Raw genomic sequence first — 18,357 nt, 5'->3', positions numbered from 1 at the left:
AGCTACACATGATCCCTGAGACAGCGAGAGATATAGAGATAAATAAATAGAAATGGAAGGAGAGAGGAGGAGAGAAAGGAGAGAGAGAAGGAGAGAAAGAGAGCGAGAGTAAGGAGAAAGGAGTGAGAGAGAGAGAGAGAGAGAGAGAGAGAGAGAGAGAGTGTGTATTTGTGAGTGTGTATCACACCCCTGCTATGCACTACTGACCTGGCGTGTAGTCCGTCTGTCCCGTAGGGCTGCAGCAGGTACTGATGGACAGTCTTGTTACGCAAGGTTCCCGCCAGCTTGATTTTCTTCCTGGACCGATGCAGGTTGATGATATAGATCGTTATGGACCCTTTCACGTAGTTATGACTGGAAGGAAGAGAAGCATTCTAAATGAATGGTAAACACAAATATTAGTTCTTCTTCTAATCGCATGAATCAGTCCCAAAACACTAAGCATCACCCCCCCCCCCCCCCACTGCAGAGACTACCTTTTGTTGCTTTCTCACTCCCCTTGTCTCACTATGTCCATCTAGATCTGTAAGGTGCTCTATAGTGTCTTCCTCTGCTAAGTACAATAGAAACGTCAGTAACTGAACAGGAGAACAGACATGTTAAAAACAGAGTAAAGGCTCTGTCGGACCATTTAATAACAGGATCAAATGTGTTCCAAGCATTCCATAAATTCACTGTAATATATTATCTTTATAACAATCCTGAACCTATTATTATGTTTAGTTTATAAGTCCAGATAAAAGTGTATTTTGTGTTATTCTTCCATTGCCCTCTTAGCCCTTTTTCTAGATATTTACAGTACATTTCATAACACTGTGGTATATGCCCAGATTGAATGGATCTAATATGTTTTGATATGCTCAAGACCTAAGACCTGTAGTCTCTACTCACATCACATTAGGGATGAATTGGAGGGTGTGAACGTGTGGGACTGACCTCCTAGAATTACACAGACAACACTGCATGTGTTCAGAGTGCTGGGGAGAGGATTTAGGGAATATTGGCCAAAGATAAGAAAAACATGATAACATGTAATACACTGCATAATGTGAAGGCTAGATCAGCACAACTGGAGTGGTCCCATATGTTTCAGGGTGTTGTGTGTGGTGTGTGTGTGTGTGTGTGTGTGTGTGTGTGTGTGTGTGTGTGTGTGTGTGTGTGTGTGTGTGTGTGTGTGTGTGTGTGTGTGTGTGTGTGTGTGTGTGTGTGTGTGTGTGTGTGTGTGCACCATAGGTTTCAGGGTGTGTGTGTGTGCACCATAGGTTTCAGGGTGTGTGTGTGTGCACTATAGGTTTCAGAGGACCACATTGTTAAGGGTCAGGGTTGGGCTTTATCAGATCGGTCGATTAGCGATCCTTCTCTGATTAGCAATCTCTCCATCTCTCTCATTCTCCAGCTCTCACGGCTTGAGGTTTTTGTTCACTCTCCGTTTCTACACCTCATCGTACAACAAGGAAATGCTGAGCAGACCCACAGAGAGCCGATTCAAGTGACTTGAAAAATGCAAACATAGACACATGGAAAGAGAACAGATTAGAATCAGGGTTGGTCACGTCTGTAAACAGAACGTCTGTCTGTCTTTGTGTCAGACAGTGTAATCACTCAGCCCTGGAGTATTTATTCTGCTCAACTATTAAAGCCTTATGCCAAACATTGCTCAGGGCTGGGATGTATCAGACAGAAAGAGATGGAGTGTCAGATACCGATAGATTAGATGAAGAGATGGAGAGAGGGATAAAGACAGTCCAGGATTTCAAAAAGATGAGGTTCTGAGGCATTAGAAGCAGGAAAGTAAACAACCTTTACGTTGTTTGATGCTGAAGCATTGGTTTAGAGTGAAACAGACCATGCTAACCACTAAATGTCTGGAAAGCTAGAAACTGCTAAATGGCTAGAAGAATACAATAGCCAAAATAGAACTGAAACCGTTAACTGGCTAACTGGCTAAAGAATACTATACCCTTGATAGCAAAAGAGTATTGAAACCAATAATGGGCTAACTGGCTAACTGGCTAACTGGCTAGAAGAATACAATACCCTTGAGAGCAAAAGAGTATTGAAACCGATAATGGGCTAACTGGCTAACTGGCTAAAGAATACAATACCCTTGATAGCAAAAGAGTACTGAAACCGCTAACTGGCGAACTGGCTAACTGGCTAGTAGAATACAATACCCTTGATAGCAAAAGAGTACTGAAACCAATAACGGGCTAACTGGTTAACTGGCTAACTGGCTAGAATAATACAATACCCTTGGTAGCAACAGAGTACTTAACCTGCTAAGTGGCGAACTGGCGAGAAGAATACAATACCCTTGATAGCAAAAGCGTACTGAAACTGCTAACTGGTTAAAGGAGGATGACTGTTGAGATCCAGATATAAGTGCCAGGGCTAAAGGCTCCGATCATAATAGGCGTCCTATCCTTCGAGGTGCCAGATGGAAAGCATTGGATGACAACTATTTAAAATCTCTGCAGATCTGTCAACAGGCCACACCGTGGGTAACAGATCAGATGTGAGGTGTGTCTGTATCAGTAGATCCCGAGTCCCTAGAGTGTATCATTACGCTACTGCTCTCTACACCACACCTGCAACTGAGATGGAATAGAACAGGGAAACATCCAATGGCCTGGACCTGAGGAGAAAGATCAAAGAAAATGTTCACCAGCAAAGATGGAAGACTGATAAACGCTTATAGGTGTTTATTGTATATTCAATAAAAAATATAGAACATAGTTATTACATATAGATAATGTGGTGTGCGGAGCCAGGTGAACAGATGTAACTGAGCCGTGTGTGTATGGATGGGACAGAGGGCAGTAAGTCTAGCCTGGTGATGAAATCTCTGCTGCTGACCTGTTACACATCACATACGGCTGGGTTAAATGATAACCTTGAACAGGGGGAACAGGGGGATGGTGCTGCTCTTTATCTATTCTGGGACAGACGTACCCATTGTACCTCCATCTCCCCTCACACTCCCCCAAAACCCCCTCCAACCAATCCGAGCTGAGATAAAGGACTGTTGCCGCCTCTCTGACAAAGAGAAGAGTCCCTCACACACCTGATAAGTGATACCTGTTATGTTTTATGGCCTGGCCGCTCTGAAAGACTGAGTAGTCTGGATGAGGGTTATTTATGAGCTGACCAGGCAGAATTATGGCAGGCTGGGTAATTAATGTGATTTATCATGGCTAGAGTGGCTTATTAATGGGCTATAGTGCAGGAGAGACTAGACACAGTGACTAGACACCGTGCCTCAGGTGTCTGTGAATCTATTAAGAATGTAACACAAAGGTAAGGAAAATGGGACAAGCCATAGAAGTCTGGGCTTTGAGTGCTTTTTAGCCACCAAACTAATCTTTGTCCTTAGGCCAAAATTGTACTTCCAAAATTGTACTTGTGGAATCTGGTAGAGTGTATGGCTGTAATCTTTACTTGTGGAATCTGGTACAGTGTATGGCTGTAATCTTTACTTGTGGAATCTGGTACAGTGTATGGCTGTCATCTTTACTTGTGGAATCTGGTACAGTGTATGGCTGTAATCTTTACTTGTGGAATCTGGTACAGTGTATGGCTGTAATCTTTACTTGTGGAATCTGGTACAGTGTATGGCTGTAATCTTTACTTGTGGAAGCTGGTACAGTGTATGGCTGTAATCTTTACTTGTGGAATCTGGTACAGTGTATGGCTGTAGTCTTTACTTGTGGAAGCTGGTACAGTGTATGGCTGTAATCTTTACTTGTGGAATCTGGTAGAGTGTATGGCTGTAATCTTTACTTGTGGAATCTGGTACAGTGTATGGCTGTAATCTTTACTTGTGGAATCTGGTACAGTGTATGGCTGTAGTCTTTACTTGTGGAATCTGGTACAGTGTATGGCTGTAATCTTTACTTGTGGAATCTGGTAGAGTGTATGGCTGTAATCTTTACTTGTGGAAGCTGGTACAGTGTATGGCTATAATCTTTACTTGTGGAATCTGGTACAGTGTATGGCTGTAGTCTTTACTTGTGGAAGCTGGTACAGTGTATGGCTGTAATCTTTACTTGTGGAATCTGGTACAGTGTATGGCTGTAATCTTTACTTGTGGAATCTGGTACAGTGTATGGCTGTAATCTTTACTTGTGGAAGCTGGTACAGTGTATGGCTGTAATCTTTACTTGTGGGATCTGATAGAGTGTATGGCTGTGGTTTTTACTTGTGAAAGCTGGTACTGTATATGGCTCTGGTTTTTACTTGTGAAAGCTGGTACTGTATATGGCTCTGGTTTTTACTTGTGGAAGCTGGTACAGTGTATGGCTCTGGTTTTTACTTGTGGAAGCTGGTACAGTATATGGCTCTTTTTTACTTGTGGAAGCTGGTACAGTGTATGGCTCTGGTTTTTACTTGTGGAAGCTGGTACAGTATATGGCTCTGGTTTTTACTTGTGAAAGCTGGTACTGTATATGACTCTGGTTTTTACTTGTGGAAGCTGGTACAGTGTATGGCTCTGGTTTTTACTTGTGGAAGCTGGTACAGTATATGGCTCTGGTTTTTACTTGTGGAAGCTGGTACAGTATATGGCTCTGGTTTTTACTTGTGAAAGCTGGTACTGTATATGACTCTGGTTTTTACTTGTGGAAGCTGGTACAGTGTATGGCTCTGGTTTTTACTTGTGGAAGCTGGTACAGTATATGGCTCTGGTTTTTACTTGTGAAAGCTGGTACTGTATATGGCTCTGGTTTTTACTTGTGGAAGCTGGTACAGTATATGGCTCTGGTTTTTACTTGTGGAAGCTGGTACAGTATATGGCTCTGGTTTTTACTTGTGGAAGCTGGTACAGTATATGGCTCTGGTTTTTACTTGTGGAAGCTGGTACAGTATATGGCTCTGGTTTTTACTTGTGGAAGCTGGTACAGTATATGGCTCTGGTTTTTACTTGTGGAAGCTGGTACAGTATATGGCTCTGGTTTTTACTTGTGGAAGCTGGTACAGTATATGGCTCTGGTTTTTACTTGTTTTTAAGCTGGTACAGTATATGGCTCTGGTTTTTAATTGTGGAAGCTGGTACAGTATATGGCTCTGGTTTTTACTTGTGAAAGCTGGTATAGTATATGGCTCTGGTTTTTAGTTGTGGAAGCTGGTATAGTATATGGCTCTGGTTTTTACTTGTGAAAGCTGGTATAGTATATGGCTCTGGTTTTTAGTTGTGGAAGCTGGTACAGTATATGGCTCTGGTTTTTAGTTGTGGAAGCTGGTACAGTATATGGCTCTGGTTTTTAGTTGTGGAAGCTGGTACAGTATATGGCTCTGGTTTTTAGTTGTGGAAGCTGGTACAGTATATGGCTCTGGTTTTTAGTTGTGGAAGCTGGTACAGTATATGGCTCTGGTTTTTACTTGTGGAAGCTGGTACAGTATATGGCTCTGGTTTTTACTTGTGGAAGCTGGTACAGTATATGGCTCTGGTTTTTACTTGTGGAAGCTGGTACAGTATATGGCTCTGGTTTTTACTTGTGGAAGCTGGTACAGTATATGGCTCTGGTTTTTACTTGTGGAAGCTGGTACAGTATATGGCTCTGGTTTTTACTTGTGGAAGCTGGTACAGGGCTGCAGGACTTACTTGTGGAAGCTGGTACAATGGGCGTAAATGCGTAGTTTGTCTCGGATGACCCTCCCTGGCTGTGGTTTCCTCTGTAAGCTGGTACAGTATATGCCAGTTGTGGACCCTGGGGCCCACCAGAAGCTGACACCAGTGAGGACCAATAGTCCTGGAACACACACACATACACACACACACACACACACACACCACACCACACACTGTGGTTTCACACTGTACACACACACACACACACACACACACACACACCACTGGGGCCCACACAGACACAACACCAGTGAGAACCAATAGTCCTGGAACACACACACATACACACACACACACACACACACACACACACACACACACACACACACACACACACACACACACACACACACACACACACACACACACACATACACACAAACACCTGTTACACAGTGCAAAGCCAAACACAGCATGCATAATCAGATCGCAAATGAAGCATGAGCTACCATAGTAATGTTCCCTGTTCCATTGTGTTCCACTGGGGCAATTGACATGTCAACAACTACATAAGGGCAAGCTAACTAGTGTCAATGTCCACGCCCCCACTGAAATCTAATGAGCATAATACAAATCCCCATGAACATCTTTCAGTTTAAGCTTGAGATATCTGTTCTTTTTGCCTTGGATGCGTCTCAATCCACCGCATCCACTATGTCACACTTCTGCATCTGGGGTGAAAGGTGACAGAGCTAGAGCGGTGTTTGTCAGACCAGAAGACATCTGGGGTGAAAGGTGACAGAGCTAGAGTGGTGTTTGTCAGACCAGAAGACATCTGGGGTGAGAGGTGACAGAGCTAGATTGGTGTTTGTCAGACCAGAAAACATCTGGGGTGAGAGGTGACAGAGCTAGAGTGGTGTTTGTCAGACCAGAAGACATCTGGGGTGAAAGGTGACAGAGCTAGAGTGGTGTTTGTCAGACCAGAAGAAATCTGGGGTGGAAGGTGACAGAGCTAGAGTGGTGTTTGTCAGACCAGAAGACATCTGGGGTGAGAGGTGACAGAGCTAGATTGGTGTTTGTCAGACCAGAAAACATCTGGGGTGAGAGGTGACAGAGCTAGAGTGGTGTTTGTCAGACCAGAAGACATCTGGGGTGAAAGGTGACAGAGCTAGAGTGGTGTTTGTCAGACCAGAAGAAATCTGGGGTGAAAGGTGACAGAGCTAGAGTGGTGTTTGTCAGACCAGAAGACATCTGGGGTGAAAGGTGACAGAGCTAGAGAGGTGTTTGTCAGACCAGAAGACATCTGGGGTGAAAGGTGACAGGGCTAGAGTGGTGTTTGTCAGACCAGAAGACATCTGGGGTGAAAGGTGACAGAGCTAGAGTGGTGTTTGTCAGACCAGAAGACATCTGGGGTGAAAGGTGACAGAGCTAGAGTGGTGTTTGTCAGACCATGAGACATCTGGGGTGAAAGGTGACAGAGCTAGAGAGGTGTTTGTCAGACCTCCTCACAAAATCGTCTGTAGCACCCGAATGGTTTGGCCTACAAAATATTATGACCCTCTACACGAACTTGTCAGTTGAGTTGCTCTAGGACACCCACAGGCCTCACAAGACTTATCTGAAGGTCCCCTGGTATCAGTTGAATTCATGTATATATGGAGACTGTTTAGTGCCAACAAAATGTGTGTTTCCTGATCTTTCTTATACAGTGCCTTGGAAAAGTATTCGGCCCCCTTGAACTTTGCGACCTTTTGCCACATTTCAGGCTTCAAACATAAAGATATAAAACTGTATTTTTTTGTGAGGAATCAACAACAAGTGGGACACAATCATGAAGTGGAACGACATTTATTGGATATTTCAAACTTTTTTAACATATCAAAAACTGAAAAATTGGGCGTGCAAAATTATTCAGCCCCTTTACCTTCAGTGCAGCAAACTCTCTCAAGAAGTTCAGTGAGGATCTCTGAATGATCCAATGTTGACCTAAATGACTAATGATGATAAATACAATCCACCTGTGTGTAATCAAGTCTCCGTATAAATGCACCTGCACTGTGATAGTCTCAGAGGTCCGTTAAAAGCGCAGAGAGCATCATGAAGAACAAGGAAAACACCAGGCAGGTCCGAGATACTGTTGTGAAGAAGTTTAAAGCCGGATTTGGATACAAAAATATTTCCCAAGCTTTAAACATCCCAAGGAGCACTGTGCAAGCGATAATATTGAAATGGAAGGAGTATCAGACCACTGCAAATCTACCAAGACCTGGCCATCCCTCTAAACTTTCAGCTCATACAAGGAGAAGACTGATCAGAGATGCAGCCAAGAGGCCCATGATCACTCTGGATGAACTGCAGAGATCTACAGCTGAGGTGGGAGACTCTGTCCATAGGACAACAATCAGTCGTATATTGCACAAATCTGGCCTTTATGGAAGAGTGGCAAGAAGAAAGCCATTTCTTAAAGATATCCATAAAAAGTGTTGTTTAAAGTTTGCCACAAGCCACCTGGGAGACACACCAAACATGTGGAAGAAGGTGCTCTGGTCAGATGAAACCAAAATTGAACTTTTTGGCAACAATGCAAAACGTTATGTTTGGCGTAAAAGCAACACAGCTCATCACCCTGAACACACACCATCCCCACTGTCAAACATGGTGGTGGCAGCATCATGGTTTGGGCCTGCTTTTCTTCAGCAGGGACAGGGAAGATGGTTAAAATTGATGGGAAGATGGATGGAGCCAAATACAGGACCATTCTGGAAGAAAACCTGATGGAGTCTGCAAAAGACCTGAGACTGGGACGGAGATGATGATGATCCAAAACATAAAGCAAAATCTACAATGGAATGGTTCAAAAATAAACATATCCAGGTGTTAGAATGGCCAAGTCAAAGTCCAGACCTGAATCCAATCGAGAATCTGTGGAAAGAACTGAAAACTGCTGTTCACAAATGCTCTCCATCCAACCTCACTGAGCTCGAGCTGTTTTGCAAGGAGGAATGGGAAAAAATGTCAGTCTCTCGATGTGCAAAACTGATAGAGACATACCCCAAGCGACTTACAGCTGTAATCGCAGCAAAAGGTGGCGCTACAAAGTATTAACTTAAGTGGGCTGAATAATTTTGCACGCCCAATTTTTCAGTTATTGATTTGTTAAAAACGTTTGAAATATCCAATAAATGTCGTTCCACTTCATGATTGTGTCCCACTTGTTGTTGATTCTTCACAAAAAAATACAGTTTTATTTCTTTATGTTTGAAGCCTGAAATGTGGCAAAAGGTCGCAAAGTTCAAGGGGGCCGAATACTTTTGCAAGGCACTGTATCTCTCAGATATAGGACAGACACTTCAGAACAAACTTCCTTTTGATATTTTGGGAATGTTTTTCTATGTAGTGAATCTGTTATTTGATGTGTTTGTATGGCCTAATAGCAATAAGGCCTCCAAAAATTGTCGTCAACATTTTGTTTCGGGGGGATACTTCCAGGGGTCTTAAAATTCTAAATAAAATAGCTAAACGATCCTTGGTATGACATTCTTAAACAATTCCATATAGCTTAGTAGAACGGACTTAGACAGGTCTTAGACTATAAGAGGCTAAATGATCACATCCTGGAGATGTGTATGTCAGAACAGGGGGTTGTAGAGATGCAGAGGTGGCAAAACACTCCCTACATCTAACAGTTGTGCAGAACAGAAACAGAATATAAGATACCAGTTCAATGCAAATCCAAAATTATAACAGTATTCACCTCAATTAAAAGCAGTAAAAGAACACGTGGGAAAAGCAGAGGCTGTACTGGTGCCTAGTTACAATGATGTCCAGACCAGAGAGGCTGTACTGGTGCCTAGTTACAATGATGTCCAGACCAGAGAGGCTGTACTGGTGCCTAGTTACAATGATGTCCAGACCAGAGAGGCTGTACTGGTGCCTAGTTACAATGATGTCCAGACCAGAGAGGCTGTACTGGTGCCTAGTTACAATGATGTCCAGACCAGAGAGGCTGTACTGGTGCCTAGTTACAATGATGTCCAGACCAGAGAGGCTGTACTGGTGCCTAGTTACAATGATGTCCAGACCAGAGAGGCTGTACTGGTGCCTAGTTACAATGATGTCCAGACCAGAGAGGCTGTACTGGTGCCTAGTTACAATGATGTCCAGACTGTACAGAGATGTCCAGACTGTACTGGTGCCTAGTTACAATGATGTCCAGACCAGAGAGGCTGTACTGGTGCCTAGTTACAATGATATCCAGACCAGAGAGGCTGTACTGGTGCCTAGTTACAATGATGTCCAGACCAGGGTTAGAAGCTGGATACCAATGCTTCAGTCTTTATTGAAAGAGACAATATAATATATACTATTGGATCCCACAGTGAGGAGCTATTACTAGTCTTTGTTATGTTTACTGCAGGATCAATGTGAACGTCAAATAAAATGAAAGTCAAAAATGTAACTGTTGTGGGAAATATGCCTGGGAAAAAAACTGGTTGAAATACTGAAGTGAAAAATACAATAGAATACCACACTGCCCTCTCAGCAAAGACATGGGAGCCTTGGCCATTTATTCACATGTCAACCCCCTGGCAGAGCAAAGCACACAACTTTACAGTGGTCTCAGCACCTCTCCTCTTTTTTCTACTCTTCTACCCTCCTCTCCTCTGTTATGCCCCTGTCGTCTCTCCTCTCCTCTGTTATGCCCCTGTCGTCTCTCCTCTCCTCTGTTATGCCCCTGTCTTCTCTGCTCTCCTCTGTTATGCCCCTGTCTTCTCTCCTCTCCTCTGTTATGCCCCTGTCTTCTCTCCTCTCCTCTGTTATGCCCCTGTCGTCTCTCCTCTCCTCTGTTATGCCCCTGTCTTCTCTCCTCTCCTCTGTTATGCCCTGTCTTCTCTCCTCTCCTCTGTTATGCCCCTGTCTTCTCTCCTCTCCTCTGTTATGCCCCAGTCGTCTCTCCTCTCCTCTGTTATGCCCCTGTCTTCTCTCCTCTCCTCTGTTATGCCCCCTGTCTTCTCTGCTCTCCTCTGTTATGCCCCTGTCTTATCTCCTCTCCTCTGTTATGCCCCTGTCTTCTCTCCTCTCCTCTGTTATGCCCCTGTCTTCTCTGCTCTCCTCTGTTATGCCCCTGTCTTCTCTGCTCTCCTCTGTTATGCCCCTGTCTTCTCTCCTCTCCTCTGTTATGCCCCTGTCGTCTCTGTCCTCTGTTATGCCCCTCTCCTCTTCTGCCCCTGTGTCTTCTCTCCTCTCCTCTGTTATGCCCTGTCTTCTCTCCTCTCCTCTGTTATGCCCCTGTCTTCTCTCCTCTCCTCTGTTATGCCCCTGTCTTCTCTCTCTCCTCTGTTATGCCCCTGTCTTCTCTCCTCTCCTCTGTTATGCCCTGTCTTCTCTCTCTCCTCTGTTATGCCCCTGTCTTCTCTCCTCTCCTCTGTTATGCCCCTGTCTTCTCTCCTCTCCTCTGTTATGCCCCTGTCTTCTCTGCTCTCCTCTGTTATGCCCCTGTCTTATCTCCTCTCCTCTGTTATGCCCCTGTCTTCTCTCCTCTCCTCTGTTATGCCCCTGTCTTCTCTCCTCTCCTCTGTTATGCCCCTGTCTTCTCTCCTCTCCTCTGTTATGCCCCTGTCTTCTCTGCTCTCCTCTGTTATGCCCCTGTCTTCTCTCCTCTCCTCTGTTATGCCCCTGTCGTCTCTCCTCTCCTCTGTTATGCCCCTGTCTTCTCTCCTCTCCTCTGTTATGCCCCTGTCTTCTCTGCTCTCCTCTGTTATGCCCCTGTCTTATCTCCTCTCCTCTGTTATGCCCCTGTCTTCTCTCCTCTCTCTGTTATGCCTGTCTCTCTCCTCTCCTCTGTTATGCCCCTGTCTTCTCTCCTCTCCTCTGTTATGCCCCTGTCTTCTCTCCTCTCCTCTGTTATGCCCCTGTCTTCTCTCCTCTCCTCTGTTATGCCCCTGTCTTCTCTCTCTCCTCTGTTATGCCCCTGTCTTCTCTCCTCTCCTCTGTTATGCCCCTGTCTTCTCTCCTCTCCTCTGTTATGCCCCTGTCTTCTCTCCTCTCCTCTGTTATGCCCCTGTCTTCTCTCCTCTCCTCTGTTATGCCCCTGTCTTCTCTCCTCTCCTCTGTTATGCCCCTGTCTTCTCTGCTCTCCTCTGTTATGCCCCTGTCTTCTCTCCTCTCCTCTGTTATGCCCCTGTCTTCTCTCCTCTCCTCTGTTATGCCCCTGTCTTCTCTGCTCTCCTCTCCTCTGTTATGCCCCTGTCTTCTCTCCTCTCCTCTGTTATGCCCCTGTCTTCTCTCCTCTCCTCTGTTATGCCCCTGTCTTCTCTCCTCTCCTCTGTTATGCCCCTGTCTTCTCTCCTCTCCTCTGTTATGCCCCTGTCTTCTCTCCTCTCCTCTGTTATGCCCCTGTCTTCTCTCCTCTCCTCTGTTATGCCCCTGTCTTATCTCCTCTCCTCTCCTCTGTTATGCCCCTGTCTTCTCTCCTCTCCTCTGTTATGCCCCTGTCTTCTCTCCTCTCCTCTGTTATGCCCCTGTCTTCTCTCCTCTCCTCTGTTATGCCCCTGTCTTCTCTCCTCTCCTCTGTTATGCCCTGTCTTCTCTCCTCTCCTCTGTTATGCCCCTGTCTTCTCTCCTCTCCTCTGTTATGCCCCTGTCTTCTCTCCTCTCCTCTGTTATGCCCCTGTCTTCTCTCCTCTCCTCTGTTATGCCCCTGTCTTCTCTCCTCTCCTCTGTTATGCCCCTGTCTTCTCTCCTCTCCTCTGTTATGCCCCTGTCTTCTCTCTCTCCTCTGTTATGCCCCTGTCTTCTCTCCTCTCCTCTGTTATGCCCCTGTCTTCTCTCCTCTCCTCTGTTATGCCCCTGTCTTCTCTCCTCTCCTCTGTTATGCCCTGTCTTCTCTCCTCTCCTCTGTTATGCCCCTGTCTTCTCTCCTCTCCTCTGTTATGCCCCTGTCTTCTCTCCTCTCCTCTGTTATGCCCCTGTCTTCTCTCCTCTCCTCTGTTATGCCCCTGTCTTCTCTCTCTCTCCTCTGTTATGCCCCTGTCTTCTCTCCTCTCCTCTGTTATGCCCCTGTCTTCTCTCCTCTCCTCTGTTATGCCCCTGTCTTCTCTCCTCTCCTCTGTTATGCCCCTGTCTTCTCTCCTCTCCTCTGTTATGCCCCTGTCTTCTCTCCTCTCCTCTGTTATGCCCCTGTCTTCTCTCCTCTCCTCTGTTATGCCCCTGTCTTCTCTCCTCTCCTCTGTTATGCCCCTGTCTTCTCTCCTCTCCTCTGTTATGCCCCTGTCTTCTCTCCTCTCCTCTGTTATGCCCCTGTCTTCTCTCCTCTCCTCTGTTATGCCCCTGTCTTCTCTCCTCTCCTCTGTTATGCCCCTGTCTTCTCTCCTCTCCTCTGTTATGCCCCTGTCTTCTCTCCTCTCCTCTGTTATGCCTGTCTTCTCTCCTCTCCTCTGTTATGCCCCTGTCTTCTCTCCTCTCCTCTGTTATGCCCCTGTCTTCTCTCCTCTCCTCTGTTATGCCCCTGTCTTCTCTCCTCTCCTCTGTTATGCCCCTGTCTTCTCTCCTCTCCTCTGTTATGCCCCTGTCTTCTCTCCTCTCCTCTGTTATGCCCCTGTCTTCTCTCCTCTCCTCTGTTATGCCCCTGTCTTCTCTCCTCTCCTCTGTTATGCCCCTGTCTTCTCTCTCTCCTCTGTTATGCCCCTGTCTTCTCTCTCTCCTCTGTTATGCCCCTGTCTTCTCTCCTCTCCTCTGTTATGCCCCTGTCTTCTCTCCTCTCCTCTGTTATGCCCCTGTCTTCTCTCCTCTCCTCTGTTATGCCCCTGTCTTCTCTCTCTCCTCTGTTATGCCCCTGTCTCTCCTCTCCTCTGTTATGCCCCTGTCTTCTCTCCTCTCCTCTGTTATGCCCCTGTCTTCTCTCCTCTCCTCTGTTATGCCCCTGTCTTCTCTCCTCTCCTCTGTTATGCCCCTGTCTTCTCTCCTCTCCTCTGTTATGCCCCTGTCTTCTCTCCTCTCCTCTGTTATGCCCCTGTCTTCTCTCCTCTCCTCTGTTATGCCCCTGTCTTCTCTCCTCTCCTCCCCTGTCTATCTCCCCCCCTGTCTTCTCTCCTCTCCTCTGTTATGCCCCTGTCTTCTCTCCTCTCCTCTGTTATGCCCCTGTCTTCTCTCCTCTCCTCTGTTATGCCCCTGTCTTCTCTCCTCTCCTCTGTTATGCCCCTGTCTTCTCTCCTCTCCTCTGTTATGCCCCTGTCTTCTCTCCTCTCCTCTGTTATGCCCCTGTCTTCTCTCCTCTCCTCTGTTATGCCCCTGTCTTCTCTCCTCTCCTCTGTTATGCCCCTGTCTTCTCTCCTCTCCTCTGTTATGCCCCTGTCTTCTCTCCTCTCCTCTGTTATGCCCCTGTCTTCTCTCCTCTCCTCTGTTATGCCCCTGTCTTCTCTCCTCTCCTCTGTTATGCCCCTGTCTGTCTCTCCCTCTCCTCTGTTATGCCCCTGTCTTCTCTCCTCTCCTCTGTTATGCCCCTGTCTTCTCTGCTCTCCTCTGTTATGCCCCTGTCTTCTCTCCTCTCCTCTGTTATGCCCCTGTCTTCTCTCCTCTCCTCTGTTATGCCCCTGTCTTCTCTCCTCTCCTCTGTTATGCCCCTGTCTTCTCTCCTCTCCTCTGTTATGCCCCTGTCTTCTCTCTCCTCTCCTCTGTTATGCCCCTGTCTTCTCTCCTCTCCTCTGTTATGCCCCTGTCTTCTCTCCTCTCCTCTGTTATGCCCCTGTCTTCTCTGCTCTCCTCTGTTATGCCCCTGTCTTCTCTCCTCTCCTCTGTTATGCCCCTGTCTTCTCTCCTCTCCTCTGTTATGCCCCTGTCTTCTCTCCTCTCCTCTGTTATGCCCCTGTCTTCTCTCCTCTCCTCTGTTATGCCCCTGTCTTCTCTCCTCTCCTCTGTTATGCCCCTGTCTTCTCTCCTCTCCTCTGTTATGCCCCTGTCTTCTCTCCTCTCCTCTGTTATGCCCCTGTCTGTCTGTCTCTCCCTCTCCTCTGTTATGCCCCTGTCTTCTCTCCTCTCCTCTGTTATGCCCCTGTCTTCTCTCTCTCCTCTGTTTATGCCCCTGTCTTCTCTCCTCTCCTCTGTTATGCCCCTGTCTTCTCTCCTCTCCTCTGTTATGCCCCTGTCTTCTCTCCTCTCCTCTGTTATGCCCCTGTCTTCTCTCTCTCCTCTGTTATGCCCCTGTCTTCTCTCCTCTCCTCTGTTATGCCCCTGTCTTCTCTCCTCTCCTCTGTTATGCCCCTGTCTTCTCTCCTCTCCTCTGTTATGCCCCTGTCTTCTCTCCTCTCCTCTGTTATGCCCCTGTCTTCTCTCCTCTCCTCTGTTATGCCCCTGTCTTCTCTCCTCTCCTCTGTTATGCCCCTGTCTTCTCTCCTCTCCTCTGTTATGCCCCTGTCTTCTCTCCTCTCCTCTGTTATGCCCCTGTCTTCTCTCCTCTCCTCTGTTATGCCCCTGTCTTCTCTCTCTCCTCTGTTATGCCCCTGTCTTCTCTCCTCTCCTCTGTTATGCCCCTGTCTTCTCTCTCTCCTCTGTTATGCCCCTGTCTTCTCTCCTCTCCTCTGTTATGCCCCTGTCTTCTCTCTCTCCTCTGTTATGCCCCTGTCTTCTCTCCTCTCCTCTGTTATGCCCCTGTCTTCTCTCCTCTCCTCTGTTATGCCCCTGTCTTCTCTCTCTCTCCTCTGTTATGCCCCTGTCTTCTCTCCTCTCCTCTGTTATGCCCCTGTCTTCTCTCCTCTCCTCTGTTATGCCCCTGTCTTCTCTCCTCTCCTCTGTTATGCCCCTGTCTTCTCTCCTCTCCTCTGTTATGCCCCTGTCTTCTCTCCTCTCCTCTGTTATGCCCCTGTCTTCTCTCCTCTCCTCTGTTATGCCCCTGTCTTCTCTCCTCTCCTCTGTTATGCCCCTGTCTTCTCTCCTCTCCTCTGTTATGCCCCTGTCTTCTCTCCTCTCCTCTGTTATGCCCCTGTCTTCTCTCCTCTCCTCTGTTATGCCCCCTCTCCTCTGTTATGCCCTGTCTTCTCTCCTCTCCTCTGTTATGCCCCTGTCTTCTCTCCTCTCCTCTGTTATGCCCCTGTCTTCTCTCTCTCTCCTCTGTTATGCCCCTGTCTTCTCTCCTCTCCTCTGTTATGCCCCCTGTCTTCTCTCCTCTCCTCTGTTATGCCCCTGTCTTCTCTCCTCTCCTCTGTTATGCCCCTGTCTTCTCTCCTCTCCTCTGTTATGCCCCTGTCTTCTCTCCTCTCTCTGTTATGCCCCTGTCTTCTCTCCTCTCCTCTGTTATGCCCCTGTCTTCTCTCCTCTCCTCTGTTATGCCCCTGTCTTCTCTCCTCTCCTCTGTTATGCCCCTGTCTTCTCCTCTCCTCTGTTATGCCCCTGTCTTCTCTCCTCTCCTCTGTTATGCCCCTGTCTGTCTCCTCTCTCTCTCTCCTCTCTTATGCCCCTGTCTTCTCTCCTCTCCTCTGTTATGCCCCTGTCTTCTCTCCTCTCCTCTGTTATGCCCCTGTCTTCTCTCCTCTCCTCTGTTATGCCCCTGTCTTCTCTCCTCTCCTCTGTTATGCCCCTGTCTTCTCCTCTCCTCTGTTATGCCCCTGTCTTCTCTCCTCTCCTCTGTTATGCCCTTCTCTCCTCTCCTCTCCCCTGTCTTCTCTCCTCTCCTCTGTTATGCCCCTGTCTTCTCTCCTCTCCTCTGTTATGCCCCTGTCTTCTCTCCTCTCCTCTGTTATGCCCCTGTCTTCTCTCCTCTCCTCTGTTATGCCCCTGTCTTCTCTCCTCTCCTCTGTTATGCCCCTGTCTTCTCTCCTCTCCTCTGTTATGCCCCTGTCTTCTCTCCTCTCCTCTGTTATGCCCCTGTCTTCTCTCCTCTCCTCTGTTATGCCCCTGTCTTCTCTCCTCTCCTCTGTTATGCCCCTGTCTTCTCTCCTCTCCTCTGTTATGCCCCTGTCTTCTCTCTCTCCTCTGTTATGCCCCTGTCTTCTCTCCTCTCCTCTGTTATGCCCCTGTCTTCTCTCTCTCTCCTCTGTTATGCCCCTGTCTTCTCTCCTCTCCTCTGTTATGCCCCTGTCTTCTCTCCTCTCCTCTGTTATGCCCCTGTCTTCTCTCCTCTCCTCTGTTATGCCCCTGTCTTCTCTCCTCTCCTCTGTTATGCCCCTGTCTTCTCTCCTCTCCTCTGTTATGCCCCTCCTCTGTTATGCCCCCTGTCTTCTCTGCTCTCTCTCTGTTATGCCCCTGTCTTCTCTCCTCTCCTCTGTTATGCCCCTGTCTTCTCTCCTCTCCTCTGTTATGCCCCTGTCTTCTCTCCTCTCCTCTGTTATGCCCCTGTCTTCTCTCCTCTCCTCTGTTATGCCCCTGTCTTCTCTCCTCTCCTCTGTTATGCCCTGTCTTCTCTCCTCTCCTCTGTTATGCCCCTGTCTTCTCTCTCCTGTTGTGCCCCTGTCTTCTCTCTGTTATGCCCCTGTCTTCTCTCTCTCCTCTGTTATGCCCCTGTCTTCTCTCCTCTCCTCTGTTATGCCCCCTGTCTTCTCTCTCTCCTCTGTTATGCCCCTGTCTTCTCTCCTCTCCTCTGTTATGCCCTGTCTTCTCTCCTCTCCTCTGTTATGCCCCTGTCTTCTCTCCTCTCCTCTGTTATGCCCCTGTCTTCTCTCCTCTCCTCTGTTATGCCCCTGTCTTCTCTCCTCTCTCTGTTATGCCCCTGTCTTCTCTCTCTCCTCTGTTATGCCCCTGTCTTCTCTCCTCTCCTCTGTTATGCCCCTGTCTTCTCTCCTCTCTCTCTGTTATGCCCCCTGTCTTCTCTCCTCTCCTCTGTTATGCCCCTGTCTTCTCTCCTCTCCTCTGTTATGCCCTGTCTTCTCTCCTCTCCTCTGTTATGCCCCTGTCTTCTCTCCTCTCCTCTGTTATGCCCCTGTCTTCTCTCCTCTCCTCTGTTATGCCCCTGTCTTCTCTCCTCTCCTCTGTTATGCCCCTGTCTTCTCTCCTCTCCTCTGTTATGCCCCTGTCTTCTCTCCTCTCCTCTGTTATGCCCCTGTCTTCTCTCCTCTCCTCTGTTATGCCCCTGTCTTCTCTCTGTTATGCTCTCCTCTGTTGTTATGCCCCTGTCTTCTCTCCTCTCCTCTGTTATGCCCCTGTCTTCTCTCCTCTCCTCTGTTATGCCCCTGTCTTCTCTCCTCTCCTCTGTTATGCCCCTGTCTTCTCTCCTCTCCTCTGTTATGCCCCTGTCTTCTCTCCTCTCCTCTGTTATGCCCCTGTCTTCTCTCCTCTCCTCTGTTATGCCCCTGTCTTGCCCTGTCTCTCCTCTGTTATGCCCCTGTCTTCTCTCCTCTCCTCTGTTATGCCCCTGTCTTCTCTCTCTCCTCTGTTATGCCCCTGTCTCTCTCCTCTCCTCTGTTATGCCCCTGTCTTCTCTCCTCTCCTCTGTTATGCCCTGTCTTCTCTGCTCTCCTCTGTTATGCCCCTGTCTTCTCTCTCTCCTCTGTTATGCCCCTGTCTTCTCTCCTCTCCTCTGTTATGCCCCTGTCGTCTCTCCTCTCCTCTGTTATGCCCCTGTCTTCTCCTCTCCTCTGTTATGCCCCTGTCTTCTCTCCTCTCCTCTGTTATGCCCCTGTCTTCTCTCCTCTCCTCTGTTATGCCCCTGTCTTCTCTCCTCTCCTCTGTTATGCCCCTGTCTTCTCTCCTCTCCTCTGTTATGCCCCTGTCTTCTCTCTCTCCTCTGTTATGCCCCTGTCTTCTCTCCTCTCCTCTGTTATGCCCCTGTCTTCTCTCCTCTCCTCTGTTATGCCCCTGTCTTC

General features: G+C 47.7%; 1 pseudogene; it reads right to left on the bottom strand.

The window, feature by feature from the left end:
* The window catches only part of LOC115121879 (inactive heparanase-2-like), a 293,833-nt pseudogene that overhangs the window by 19,693 nt on the left and 255,783 nt on the right, over positions 1 to 18,357 (bottom strand).

The sequence above is a fragment of the Oncorhynchus nerka genome, linkage group LG16 (assembly GCF_034236695.1).
Source record: "Oncorhynchus nerka isolate Pitt River linkage group LG16, Oner_Uvic_2.0, whole genome shotgun sequence".
Taxonomy (NCBI): Eukaryota; Metazoa; Chordata; class Actinopteri; order Salmoniformes; family Salmonidae; genus Oncorhynchus; species Oncorhynchus nerka.
This window is presented reverse-complemented; position numbering and strand designations above follow the sequence as displayed.